This window comes from Pseudochaenichthys georgianus, unplaced genomic scaffold, assembly GCF_902827115.2.
Source record: "Pseudochaenichthys georgianus unplaced genomic scaffold, fPseGeo1.2 scaffold_432_arrow_ctg1, whole genome shotgun sequence".
In the NCBI taxonomy this organism is placed as follows: domain Eukaryota; kingdom Metazoa; phylum Chordata; class Actinopteri; order Perciformes; family Channichthyidae; genus Pseudochaenichthys; species Pseudochaenichthys georgianus.
This window is the reverse complement of record NW_027262997.1, coordinates 96,062-110,613: the sequence shown is the minus strand read 5'-3', so window position 1 is coordinate 110,613 and position 14,552 is coordinate 96,062. Positions and strand designations below refer to the sequence as shown.

The following is a 14,552-nucleotide window of genomic DNA, read 5'->3' as shown; positions in this document are numbered from 1 at the left end:
GCGATTAAAACTCACTGTTCTGTATGATAAATAAAAGAACATTGTACCTTGAAAATCAATAGCGGGTACATTTGACCCGTTGGCGGTTTTAGGTATACAGCGAACTCTGGCGGTTCTAGTGTTAAAGGTATTTTAGTGTATATTAAAGTGGTCGACTGACTGACCGACTACATTACATTTTGATTCTGTGTGTTCACTGATACAGCATATCTTAAGTTAATCCTATGTGAAGGACACCAACTGTTTGTGGTGTATCTTACCACACTGTCCAGTCCCAACAGAATGAGCATAATGAAGAAGCAGGCGGCCCACAGCTGATTCTGAGAGAGATGGTAGAGATGGTAGCTTTGCACTTGAAAATCGTACCTGATGTGACGACCTTTTCGATGGGAATGCCCTGTTTTTCGGCCATGAATCCGAGACATGAGAAGACTGCAAACCCGGAAGCTAAGCTGGTGCAACTATTGAGCACACATAACCACACACTGTCCCTGCATACACAAACACAAAGCACAGCATGCAGAGCAGAACTCAGTGGGAAAATGTACTGACAGTAATATACTTTATGTTGTTGGGCGGACAATCCGTCCTTAGGTAGTTTCGATGTTCTTATTGCCCCTAGATGTATCTATATCTTAAGGTAGTTCTAGTTTTCATCTTTGAAATTTACAAAAGAAAGCAAAGCTACACTTCATCCCCTATTTCTTAGTATTGTTTGAATGTAGTCATACATTATTATATAACCCAGTACGTGGCAGATACTCAAAGAAAATGAAACCCAATCAACACAAGCTTCCAATATATCAATGGAGCTACTGATCACATGACTAACCTGTAACAGTTGTTTGTGACTTTGTTGTAACTGCTCATTGTGATATGGGTTCCTTCTGCAATGCCATAGGAGAAGAGGACCTGGGCACAAGCCTCCATCCACACCTCATGAAGAAAGATTTAAAAAAACACGTATTTAGGTTCAGCGTTATATCAGTCACAGGAGGATCTTGTTTCATCTACCTTCTTTTGTGTATTCAATTCAGGTAGGTGTGAAACTGTGCAGGGTCTACCTGAAGGTCCACCAGGCGAGAAGGATCTGGATACAGGTAGTAGACCACACCCTGCCAGGCCCCCGGCAACGTCAACCCCCTGACCAGCAAGATGGCCAGCATCACATAGGGGAACACAGCCGTGAAATACACCACCTGAGATGAATCAAAAAAATCCTCTATGTTTATTATGTTACCTGTTTGTAGAGGTCTACTTAATATGTTATACTGCACATGAACAATACAACAACATGCACAATGGTAGATAGCTCATTTGAATTAAGAGGAATCAATTGTACAGCTGCCAGGAGATGCACATCCTGCACCTGGTAGGATACCTGCAGAAAGGTTGTAACGGGTAAAAAAAATACATTTATATAAATCTAAGGGCACAAACACAGATAGAACAAATTAATGTCATTGGAGTTCATATTTTAGAGGAGAGTGGACAATGTCTTTAATCCCAATCAAACTTGGAATGTGTACGTTTTCTTTGCAAAACTACAGGTGGCATTGTTAGGAAAATATCACTCATCACCGGCTTGAGCTTCAATAATCAGGATACATGTATTTATTATCCTTACAAGAATGGAAGTAGTCATCACATCAATCAATCAATCAATCAATGTTTAATTATATAGCCCAATATCACAAATGTTACATTTGTCTCAGTGGACTTCACAGTTTGTACAGAATATCAGTATGACAATACGACACCCTCTGTCCTTTGACCCTCACATCATACAAGGAAAAACTTCCGGAGAAAACCCACAGTTTAAAGGGAACATGGAGAAACCTCAGGGAGAGCAACAGAGGAGGGACCCCTCTCCCAGGACAGACAGACGTGCAATAGATGTTGTGTGTAAATCGAAGAGATAATACATTTACAGCGTAGGTAGACCAAATGTTTGGAAATGCATGAGTCTGTAATAAGAAGATGAATCCACGAGGATGTCAACAATCCTGTGGGAGCCATCAGGGAAGTAGTATGATGAGAGTCAGGCAGGACCGCAGAGACAGGTTCAGCCACGACTCGAAGTCCAGGACTCAAATCCAGAACTCAGGAAAGAGGATCCAGGACACAGGACCGCAGCAACAGGATCAGCCACGACTCAGGATCCCGGCGTATATATAGACACCAAAAAGAAATTTGGGGGAAGCTGGGTTAATCGGAACATGAGAGTACACAGGTACAGACAGACAGAAGGAAGAAGTAAGGTGTCCCCCGACAGTCTAAGCCAGGGGTACTCAAATACAAATCTTAAAGGTCCAAAATAAATGTTTCAATAAGACAAAGGTCCGTTTATTACGGTCATTCAAACTTTTAAACAATTGCAACAAGATTCTTAACACGAGGTTGCAAAAACTAAAATAATCTGTATGCAGCAGTTTTCATTGTTATTGTGTCTGTGCTTGACCCTCAGAGTCGCAGTGTAAGAGCTGCACAGTTATGAATAAAGGCAGCTGCACCCTCTTTCATTCAGCATTCCCATTATTGCTTTATAAATGTCTTGCCCCCTTGTGTGTCCACTGAGGTTCGTCAGGCCCAACACATCTTCAACAAACTCCCCCTTTGCCTCATCATAAAAACTCACAAACACCAGCAACTGAGCATTGTCAGTGGTGTCAGTGGACTCACCCACAGCTAAGGAAATGCACTGTGCATTTTTTATTCCATCACAAAGCTGATTAATCAAATCACCAGCCAGTATTTATGTTCTTCTGGTTGCTGTGGAATCTGAGAGGGGGATTTGCTTGATTTTACCTGTTATTTCCTCTTTTTGTTTGCCTTCAACATGGTCTCCATCACTTCAGTCATGCATTCTTTTATACTTCGGTTATTATCCAGTGGAATGTCCTTACCTACTGGCCTAGTTAAATCAAAGTGGTTAATTTTTTTTGGCTGGGCAGTGTAGTTTTACAAACCGTCTTATTTGACTTTCTCAGGACTTAAAACTGTTTTTTGGGGGCAGACCCCCTCAAAGAAAAAAATATATTTACACACGTACGGTCATCATCGTAACAGTTGTGTATGCTCATCCGTGAGCAGAGCATCAAGTTGACATGTCTATTACAGCTGAATGCGGCGATTACCATTTTGTTCAGCAAAACGCCTCACAAACGTATGAAGATCTAAAGCTTTAGTGCGTTTTGATTCAATGCTGAGTACAGCCAAACTGACAGTCTCTTCTCTGTCAGTGTAGACCACAAATACCTCATTCCTTCAGTGCTTGGGTCCGAATGCTTCTCGTTTTGCGGCGTCCCGTTCAAATGAAATCGCCGCCAATCATATGTCCACGCTCGTGCCAGGACCGGGGGAGGGGTTACATGACGTGCATCTTGTGCTGCATTCACTTGCACTCGGACATTAGAGACGATCATAAATGTCCGATGAGCCACAACTTTTCTTTCAAAACAAAGCTGCCAACTGGGGTGGCATCTGAGATGGCAAGGCCTATTTTTAGGGTGTCAGTTGCCACCCCAGTAGGTGAAACTAGGCTACTAGCTACAGTACAGATGGAACTAGATGAGCTGTTAACTCTCGCTCTGACTCAGACAGGTTGAAAGAGACGAGACACACATTTTTCCCACCCGCATTCCGCGAAGACCCGCCCTACTGTGCCTCTGATTCACAGATTGTTTGGGGGGAAAAAACGCTGACGGGATGCTGAATGTGATTGGACCAATGCGTTGACAGACACACACAGACAGTGGAACAGGACATGCAGAGCGCTGTTTGCAGTCTATGGACATAGCGGATAATTTTGACTCGTTGCGTTGTGGCGATGTCTCGCAGATAACACAGATAATACAGATAATACATATGAAAAGTATAATTTGCTCAGAGTCCGGATCCGGACCGGAGTCCGGACTTTGAGGATGCCTGGTCTAAGCCTATAGCAGCAAAACTAACGTGTCTGCGTACATGCACTCCCTTAGGATAGGTTGAGGGAAAGGGGTAGCAAGTAAGAAGTAAGGAACAGAGGTGGAGAGGCACAACGCAAGGGCACCGGAAGCAGGGGGCCATTGGCCCCCCCAGTTTACAGCCCTGCCCCACATTTTCGCAGCAAAGGATGCCGCGGAATACTGTACACATCCCATTTCAATAATTCTCCTCTACTCTAAAGTTGCATCTAAAAATCTGATCTAGCTGTGTATATTTTGTTATTTTTGATTGTTATATTCAATCTCATTAGCTACAGGCATTTTTTAAGCTTGTAAAGGGAAGATGACAGCTCTCACTCACCACTCTGCTGTTCCACAGCGCCACTTCCCCTCCCTCCGCTGAAATTATGAATGTAAGGCGTATAGTAATCATAGGTAACACGGCAGGTTCCGTTACAGTTTGTTTTCATCTGATTTCAAATAAACAAAGTTTTAGTTTAAAGTTTATACGCACTTTTTGCCCCCTCCACTTCTGAAATGAATCCGGCGCCGCTGGCACATTTGTTGGCACTGATACCAATCAACAGTTGTGCGTCGACTCGGCAGGGATCAAGGCATGGGAAAGGCATGTGCCTCTCCCTGCTTCCACCGTCTACACCAGCGGTGAAAAAACTAAAATACACAGTGGGCCAAAATTCAAAGATCGGTACTAGTCGAGGGCCGGACTGGTTCAATGTTTAATGCATGACTTATTGTAATGAACTTATTGCACACATTAAACCTGGAACTAACAAAGCTTAAATTACTGCCAATAAAAACAACATTAAACATTAAATAATCAGTTGCATTAATTTCTTATGGCTCTATCTGCAGCTTTTCCGGAGTCATTTCTTACGATTATATTTACCCACAGACCAACAACAACTTCAAAAAAACAATCTCCCTCAAAGAAAAAAACAAACATGGTCTGTTGTCATGAGAGAAAAAGTGCAGAAGGAAACATCCATTAAACTCAGTTTGCTGCTCTGTGATGCTAGTTCAAGCCAGATACTTGGCATCTCATCTTGGGTGCAAGTTCATCAATGTTTGGGCTCAGGCTCAGAGCTGAGGAAATCCTCAGGATTGAGTGAAGGTGTGCGTGCAATATACCGGCGGGCTAGATCTAATAGTAATTAAACATTATCCTGTGGGCCAAAATTAAATCCACCAAGGGCCTTGAGTTTGACACATGTGGTCTACACACACAACCAAATTACATCTATACCATGAGCACATTGCTCCTAAAAAGTGTTTCTGGCACTGACACCAATCAGCAGTTGTGCGTCAACTCGGCAGGAATCAAGGTACGTATATGCCTCTCCCTGCTTCCACCGTCTACCAGAGGTGGGACCAAGTCATTGTTTTGCAAGTCTGAGTCAAGTCTCAAGTCTTTGCGCTCAAGTCCGAGTCAAGTCTCAAGTCAGGATGGGCAAGTTCAAGTCAAGTCCAGTCCAAAACTTTGACAAAACAAGTCTTAAACAAGTCATTATGTACTTTTCACCAAATGTAATGACATCGATCAACAGAATAATACTTAATAATCAAACTGCTCTTTGTTAGTCACATTAATCATTTAATAATCCATTTTCTCTCTGCTGGTAAAGTAACATGTTTTTTTCTATTTTAAGAGGGATCAGTAAGGTAATGTTACCGTGACGGTTTGATTCAGAAGGAGTTTAATGTATAAGATCCCTGATGTTGAGGTAACCAGAATGTTTATTTCCACTGTGTACAACATGTTATAAGGGACCACAATCTATTTTTATTAGGGCTGTCAATTTAACGCGTTAACGCAACAAAAAATTATCGCCACTAATTATTTTAACTAGGGCTGTCAGTCGATTAAAATATTTAATCGCGATTAATCGCATGATTGTCCATAGTTAATCGCGATTAATCGCAAATTAATTGCACATTTTTTATCTGTTCTAAATGTACCTTAGAGGAATATTTTTCAAGTTTTTACACATATGATTTATGCTAATGTTTATTATCATTTGAACAATGACAAATATTCTCATGAATATTAAACACAACAACCTCTGAACATTACAAATATTTGCCTCAATTCAACCTGGAACCTCTCTCATACAATACAAATGGTGTGTGTGTGTGTGTGTGTGTGTGTGTGTGTGTGTGTGTGTGTGTGTGTGTGTGTGTGTGTGTGTGTGTGTGTGTGTGTGTGTGTGTGTGTGTGTGTGTGTGTGTGTGTGTGTGTGTGTGTGTGTGTGTGATCGTTGGAGCTATGTGCAACTCAAGGCATATGCTCGAACGGGAGCTGCCTGGACGCTGCAATCATGTTGCTGCAATCATGAGTGTGCTGACTTCTCGTACAATGTCCCGCTGTCTGGCTTCCTGCATCAAGTCAAGTGCTCGGCGCAGTTGTGTGGATAGAGCGCTCCTCTGTTTTCATTTAAACAGCTCCTTATATCCGTTAGCGCAGCTAGCTAGCACCAGATGCTAACAACAACAATAGCCGCGTTCACACTGCGGTACGGTAATGCACGTAAGGTCTCTCTCTCGCTCGCTCGGGCCACACACACACACACACACACACACACACCCTCCCGGTCCTCCCGATGGCCAGTCGGTGCCTGCCGGTGAGCGTGGAAGTGTGGTCTGCCACAAGCGGGCGGCAGGAGCGGGGCTGTCAGCATCAGCTTGTAGATGGTATTTTAAACTCGATGCGCTCTGAAACTACGGGGCGGCCGAGGAAAAAAAATACACATGCGTTAATCGCGTTAAAATAATTAGTGGCGTTAATTTTTTTTTGCGTTAACGCGTGTGTATTTTTTTTCCTCGGCCGCCCCGTAGTTTCAGAGCGCATCGAGTTTAAAATACCATCTACAAGCTGATGCTGACAGCCCCGCTCCTGCTGCCCGCTTGAGGCAGACCACACTTCCACGCTCACCGGCAGGCACCGACTGGCCATCGGGAGGACCGGGAGTGTGTGTATGTGTGGCCCGATTCAGCGAGAGAGAGACATTACGTGCATTGTTGTTGTTAGCATCTGGTGCTAGCTAGCTGCGCTAACTAGGGTTGCCAACTTCCAGAAATGGAAAAATGGGACACAGGCATGTGTCCCCCGCGGTTTCTGGCGTATTTAGTTACTTTTATTTTTTTTTATTTCGGTTTTAGGGTTAGGGTTATGTTATTTAATTATTTTGGGGGAGCCAGCCCCCTAGGGTTCGAGGGGTCAAACCCCCCCAAAACCCTCAAAATGCATAGAAAACTATGCATACCTATAACACAATACAAACACAATGGTCTTACACCTGCATTAGGCTACTACATCACATTGTACATCAGCATGTTCAAATCGGATAGGTGGGCACTAGGGACATCTGGGCACCTCGATGTACAATTGGCTATTTTGTCCAAAATGTTAAAAAATAAATATTTGAAAAATGGTATTAAGTATACATGATGTGACCATGCACGGTACATCATTATCAGACTTAATGTTATCCTTCAACCAACCATTTCCCCAGCATTTTCCCATCAATCAGCTGACACACACACACACACACACACACACACACACACACACACACACACACACACACACACACACACACACACACACACACACACACACACACACAGAAGACCCGAGACAGATCTCCACTCACGGGCTTTACCCAACTGTGTTTTTCTTCCACTGTTTGTTGTAAGACACATGTCTTTTCTTTTTAGAAGGGCCAGGGCCCAGAACCACATCCTCTCTCTCTTCTCCTCTTTCATTATCACCTCCTCCAGCAGCAGCGCTCATTTTCCCGCACGACTGAACAGGCTGACATGTCACACAAACAATGATGCCACGCCCCACCAGAGAAAATCTCACACACACGTGCGAGCATTGTGCCTGCCCTGTCAACTGAGCGGTCCTAGTGCCCTTCGCATACAGCACACAAACACACCAACCCTGTCTCCTAAAAATTACGTTCCCACAGAACTAAACTGCATTCTCAATTACGTTTAGCTAGAAACGTATTTACTCCCACGTTACGTTTGTTATGAACGTATCTCAAATACGTTTATTTTCTACATATCTTCTAGAAACATGTTTTCTCCCAGGTTCCTCTCCCAGGTTCCTTATGAACGTATCTGAAATACGTTTATTTTCTACATATCTTTGCCATTTATTGTCTTGCTTATAATAATGATAATTAGTTATTTATAAATATCATTTTAGAGCACACCTTTGAAATCGACAATCGGGCTCGATATATGGTTAAATTAAAATCAGTAGGCGAGGCTGTAATTTCGCCAGCTGTTACTCTCATGAGCGAGGCAGAACATAATAGTTTTAACATGCCAAAAAGCTGCTGTGTCGTTTATTGCACCTCAAACATTAAAACAAATCCAGAGTTACGTGTTTCTGTACTTCCTCTAAGAAGAAAGGACAGTAACAGAAGAGCTCTGTGGCTTCAGGCTTGATCGCCGTTCAAATGACAGCGTTGGTTTCCCCAAAAGTGGGCGGGGCTGTAAAGTGAAGTAGATTTTACTGTCATCTATTATTCAAAACCATTCTATTTATTCTAACGTATTACATGCCAGTGTTTTATCTTTTTATTTATTTGTTTTTATTTTAAATCGTATAATGTCGGACTTTTTTTGTCGTCTTTGAGGAAAAGAAATGGGGTTTAGAGATTCAAAATACTGAAATCTGTATTTTTTAAAATCTCTTCCTTCTAATTTGTTATTCTTTTCTAAATAACACACTGTTATTTACTCAACAATAGCACACAATTATCCTTGTTTTTATTTATTCGTTTAATTCTATAATCTTGGGCATTTTAGCATGCTTTTTAGCCGTAAATAAAGTCACCAGAAACAGACGGGACATTTCGAGATTTAGGATGGCCCAAGACACTACACTACCCATAATCCCCAGCTATCGTTTGGGACTACAGTCCCGTTGACAAACCCCGTGATGTTGCGCCAAGGTTACGCCGAGCGTCAAGCTCTTTGAAATGGAACGAAACCACGGCAGACTATTCAAAACTGGACTCGAACGCCCCACCAGAACTACACATGCTGGCTATTGTGTTTCGCAACATGTTCTCTATGGCACGTCTCTACTGGGAATTGTAGTTTTAAAAGACGTTTTTCCCAAATGTAGAAGTTGACAGTATTAAACTGTGTACAGCCCTGGAGGTTTAGGCGATAGGAAACACATTGGTGTGTACACATTTAAAACATGTAATTACTAAATGGGTGAAAATCGCTTGTATCCATAATGGGCAGCATTAATATATACCCACACGACAGCTCATTGTTACTTTGTTATTATACTCCACTACAATTCAGAGGTTAACCTGGTATTTTTACTCCACTACATTTAGTTTAGTTACTTTGCAGATTCTGATTAATGATGTGGAATATAAACAACCCTTAAAGCAGACTTTAGTTATTCTCTACTAATAGTTAATTAAAAACTGTATAATGGCTATTTTGCATATCCCTTTCAAGATTTCAAGGTTTTCTAAGGTGTATTGATCTTATACACAACTTGGGTCGCAGGTTCCTCAACAGACATCTATCAATATGTGTGTACTGTATACCTCCACCATTAAACTGTCATATTCTGCACATTTCTTATTCTATCTACATACATAAGAGTATACTTAATGTGTATAATATCATTTAAAATAAGTGTTTCAACATAGTTAACATTGCAGGAAAGCAATATTTTAGACGTTAAGTACTTTGTCAGGCTTAATATTCATCTGTAGATAGATACCCCCAGAGCTTTTCTTGTTTAAAAGAAGACCTTAACCTAAAGTATTTTTTAATGTGTTAATAAAGGTTAATTCGTTTTTCTGTTTTGCACATCCTCCTATTAATATCTTTGTACATCCAGCACTAAACTGTTTTATTGTAGAGATCACTTAGTATCTTCTTGACTTTTTATATTCTATATTTCTATCATTGACCTTCTACTTTCCCCCTATGAAAGTATGTACTCTTAATATTGTTTTGATCAAATAAGATTATTCAACAAAAATAATTCAATAACATGCTTTAACCACTAGGCGGTGCACACAAGGTACACACAGCATACTAATAATAACTTTGTATTATTAGTGTAGACACTTATGTATAACATCTGAAGATGTGTAGTTTTATTCATGTTTTTACATAATTTTACAGGATATTGCTATACTATTTCTCTTGTTTTACTTCTACACATTAATATCTGATTTGTAAAACATCACAGACAGAAAGGCATAGGCTATCCGTCATTTAATAGTAAGCTATTGAAATTGTGATTCCATAGATGTGTCTCCCATCACCCAAATCCCCTGACTATTCTCTCAACTCAGTATTTAGATTCTTATATTCAAAGAAAATCAGTAATATCTTTAAAAACTACAAGTCCTTTTCTATCAGCTGTGCACCGTTATGGTGTAAATATAACCTATATACCAATTGGATCAAATATAAAGAAATTGAAGATGTTGTTTAATTGTTGATATATTTATGATCCACGTCAAGTATTCAGTTTTGGCAGCAGTTCTCCTGTTTGTCTCTCTCTATAAATAAAGAATTACGGCAGATGTGTAATATGTAATGCAGCCGAACCGTGTATTACAATGCCGTTATGTGATGACTTCCAAAGAGAAAAGCAAGCACACTCTGAATTAGGTATTATTTTATTTTTCGTTGTCGGATATCATATCTCCATATCATATCAACACCATATCCCAGCGTGCATTGCGGCTAAAACATCCAATCAACAAGCTTCAAGCTGAGGATCTTGGGTAATCAGTTTAGTGGGTTTGTGGTGTGTATCGCTCAAAATGTCCCGTCTGTTTCCAGTGACTTTATTTACGGCTAAAAAGCCCAAGATTATAGAATTAAATGAATAAATAAAAACAAGGATAATTGTGTGTTATTGTTGAGTAAATAACAGTGTGTTATTTAGAAAAGAATAATAAATTAGAAGGAAAAGATTTTAAAAAATACAGATTTCAGTATTTTGAGGCTCTGAGCCCCATTTCTTTTCCTCACAGACGGAAAAAAAGTCCGACATTATACGATTTAAAATAAAAACAAATAAATAAAAGATAAAACACTGGCATGTAATTTACGTTAGAATAAATAGAATGGTTTTGAATAATAGATGAGAGTAAATCTACTTCACTTTACAGCCCCGCCCACTTTTGGGGAAACCAGCGCTGTCATTTGAACGGCGATCAAGCCTGAAGTCACAGAGCTCTTCTGTTACTGTCCTTTCTTCTTAGAGGAAGTACAGAAACACGTAACTCTGGATTTGTTTTAATGTTTGAGGTGCAATAAACGACACAGCAGCTTTTTGGCATGTTAAAACTATTATGTTCTGTCTCGCACATGAGAGTAACAGCTGGCGAAATTACAGCCTCGCCTACTGATTTTAATTTAACCATATATCGAGCCCGATTGTCGATTTCAAAGGTGTGCTCTAAAATGATATGTATATATAACTAATTATCATTATTATAAGCAAGACAATAAATGGCAAAGATATGTAGAAAATAAACGTATTTAAGTTACATTCATAACTAACGTAACGTGGAAGAAAATATGCTTCTCGAAGATATGTAGAAAATAAACGTATTTGAGATACGTTCATAACTAACGTAACGTGGGAGAAAATACGTTTCTAGCTAAACGTAATTGAGAATGCAGTTTAGTTCTGTGGGAACGTAATTTTTAGGAGACAGGGTTGAGGTGTGCACACAATGGAAAGTACGTCAACCGTCTTCAGGCAATGTTCAAACTAAATGAAGTCTCTCCTTTTGAAACATCATGTGTTGAAATAAACACCTGCAGTTCAAAAATAAAAAGTGAATTGCCTAATATTTTTGTTGTGGAATCAATTAATTTCTTTCTTTAAAGGAAAAAACATGAAAAAGCTAAGAGAAAAACCCTATTGAATACAATATTATTTGGAGCAACTTAATTTATAAATGGTTGTCAACTTAAAAACATGTGTTCATGTTCAACATGTGGTAATTAAGTACATACAATTTAAGATTACATTTAAATTATACGGTAAAACAAGTTGGAACTTTTGGAGTAATCAACTTAAAAACTTGTGTTTATGCTACCAATTATTAAGTAAGTGGTAATTGAAAACACCTCTGATTGTAGAGGAAAAGCCTTCTCCCCTTTCTCAAATAACTTTGTTGCTTTAACAACATTTCAATAGAAGTTGTCTTAACTCAATAACCATCGATGCAACCTATTGCCTTGATTTTCTTTGTTAAGCCAAGGCATTTGTTTTTAGAGTGTACGTAGACTGGGCCTCCCATATAACCTGGCTGAGCCGATATAAAAACCAATCAGCAAATAACTTTTCAATACATTATTGATTACTATTTTTGAGGTCCTTTTAGGTTGGCAGTGAACATAAGTCAGAGGTAAATGGGGTACTTTTCCTTCACTACATGTATGTAATACCTTTAGTTACTTCACAGATGTGGATGAATGATGTGAAATATAATCAAGTGTTAAATCAGACTTTAGTTCCACCTGGAGTAAATCCACAAGCTACCCTGCAGTATACAAAGCCATTAAAACTATCTGCACCTTTACCAGCTTTGAGAACACTTTCATGATCAAGACCAATCTGCACAACGACTACTTTTACTGTCTTTACTTTCACTATATTCTGATAATACTTTTCTACTTTTACTTGAGGAACATTTTGAATGCAGGACTTTTACTGTAACACTCTGGTACTTATTCCTTTACTCAAGTACAATATCTGAGTACTTCTCCACCTCTAGTTGTGTATTAGTCTGAATTGTAGCTACAAAATCACACAGAGCTGCATACAAATAGACTCACAATGGTAACAAGTGGAAAATAATATGTACTAATGTGTACAATGATTTGTAGGTAATTTTGACTACTCAAAACACCTGACTTATACATCTTCAAAGTATTGGCTTTCAGAATATTAAACTTGTCTCTGCAAATTCAGATGATAAATACAACTTTGAAGCTTGTAACGGCATAATTACAAGCAGCGAACGGACTAATGTAACATCACAGCACGCAAGAATGACATCATCTGTCGCTTAGTGACAGGTTTTGGCAGAGCAGCCAATGATGCAATACACTTATCTGAAAGCGCTTTCCCCTCACCTGAAATGACATGACCCAAAAATGTAACTGTTCTTTGTACATATTGGAGTTTTTTACCATTTAGCCTTAACACAAACGTGTGAATGTGTAAGGTTTACCATTATATTCAAATGTGAACAAAAATTGACTGTCTTTGTGTACCGGAACACTGAAAAAATGCATTTGAGACATCTATGGCAGTAAATATGTTGCAGAGGCTGGAACTTTTGGAGTAATCAGATAAGGATTCCGGACGAGCGTGCATGCACAGCTGCATTTACATCGTAAATCCTGGACAAATCTCCACTCGTCAGGAGGTTTTGTCTCTGTCTTTTTGACAGGAAACACTGGAATCGTTACACGGAATAATGACCCCTTGTTTAAGCAGAGAGGTAAACACTGGCCGAATGCCATCAACAGCTTCACGTTTCAATGGGTACGGGACGGAATGTGGACATTAAACCTACGTCATATCTGTGAGCTGCCCAGAGTGAGTATGGCACATCTGAAAGCGCGGCAGGAAGCTCAGAGATATGATAATTACCTCATCATCCTCAACCAACAGCAATGTGTGCAGAACGGCTACGTTCGTGCACATTTTCATTTGATACACGTCACGTGACATAGAGTACATGACATATTCTGTGTGTGTAGGTGCCCAATCAGTGACTGACTCCCAATCTTTAACGATTGGACCCAAATCCCTCCATCTATCAGTGGGCCCCCTGGCTAGTGAAATGTGTGGACCGCCCCTGGGATTTGACACAGTTTGTGTTGTGTGGGTGTGGGTGTAACAGAACCAGCAAACTCCAATACATAGTTTTAAACATGAGCTCATCAATCACACATTCTAACAGAAAAACTCTCATCATAGCATTTACACGGATCCTTCAACCACGTTAGCAGTACAATGCAAATGAGAAGCCTCCACACAGCAGGTGGAAAAACACGTTGATCAGTCAAATGCAACAACGCCTGAGAATCAGGATATGTCAGCAGCCCATTGATACACATTCACTAGTTCTTTATCATCAAATGACAGTTTTTGAACCATCGTAGGAGATGGCTGTCGGACTTTAAGACCCTCATTTGTGGAAAAATGAGGTCCAAGCCGAACCGGAGAATCAGACCTCTGCCCAGTAAATGTATTGGGCAGACAGATGATAAAATAACTGTTTTTTACTGATGTGGGAAATGAATGACTGTCATCACCGTTATATTTACTCTGAAGTGGTACAGAAACTTCTCCTTTACAGTTACCCAGCAGTTCCTATTGAGTGAATAAATCTATCACTAAATTTGTATTCAGGCAAATCTGCCCTTTTTTACCACAGAATGTGTAGCCCCAGAATCAACCAAAAATGTAACATCAACACCCATGACTGCCAAAGTCAGTGTGGGACATTTCTTAATGCAAACATTCACTGTCATATTTCAAATATGTACCCTCTTTAACCACAGACATGT

The 14,552-nt window shown here is 40.0% G+C and overlaps 1 pseudogene; it reads right to left on the bottom strand.

Moving 5' to 3' along the window:
• Positions 1–14,552, bottom strand: part of LOC117442451 (sodium- and chloride-dependent betaine transporter-like) — a 38,910-nt pseudogene that overhangs the window by 23,636 nt on the left and 722 nt on the right.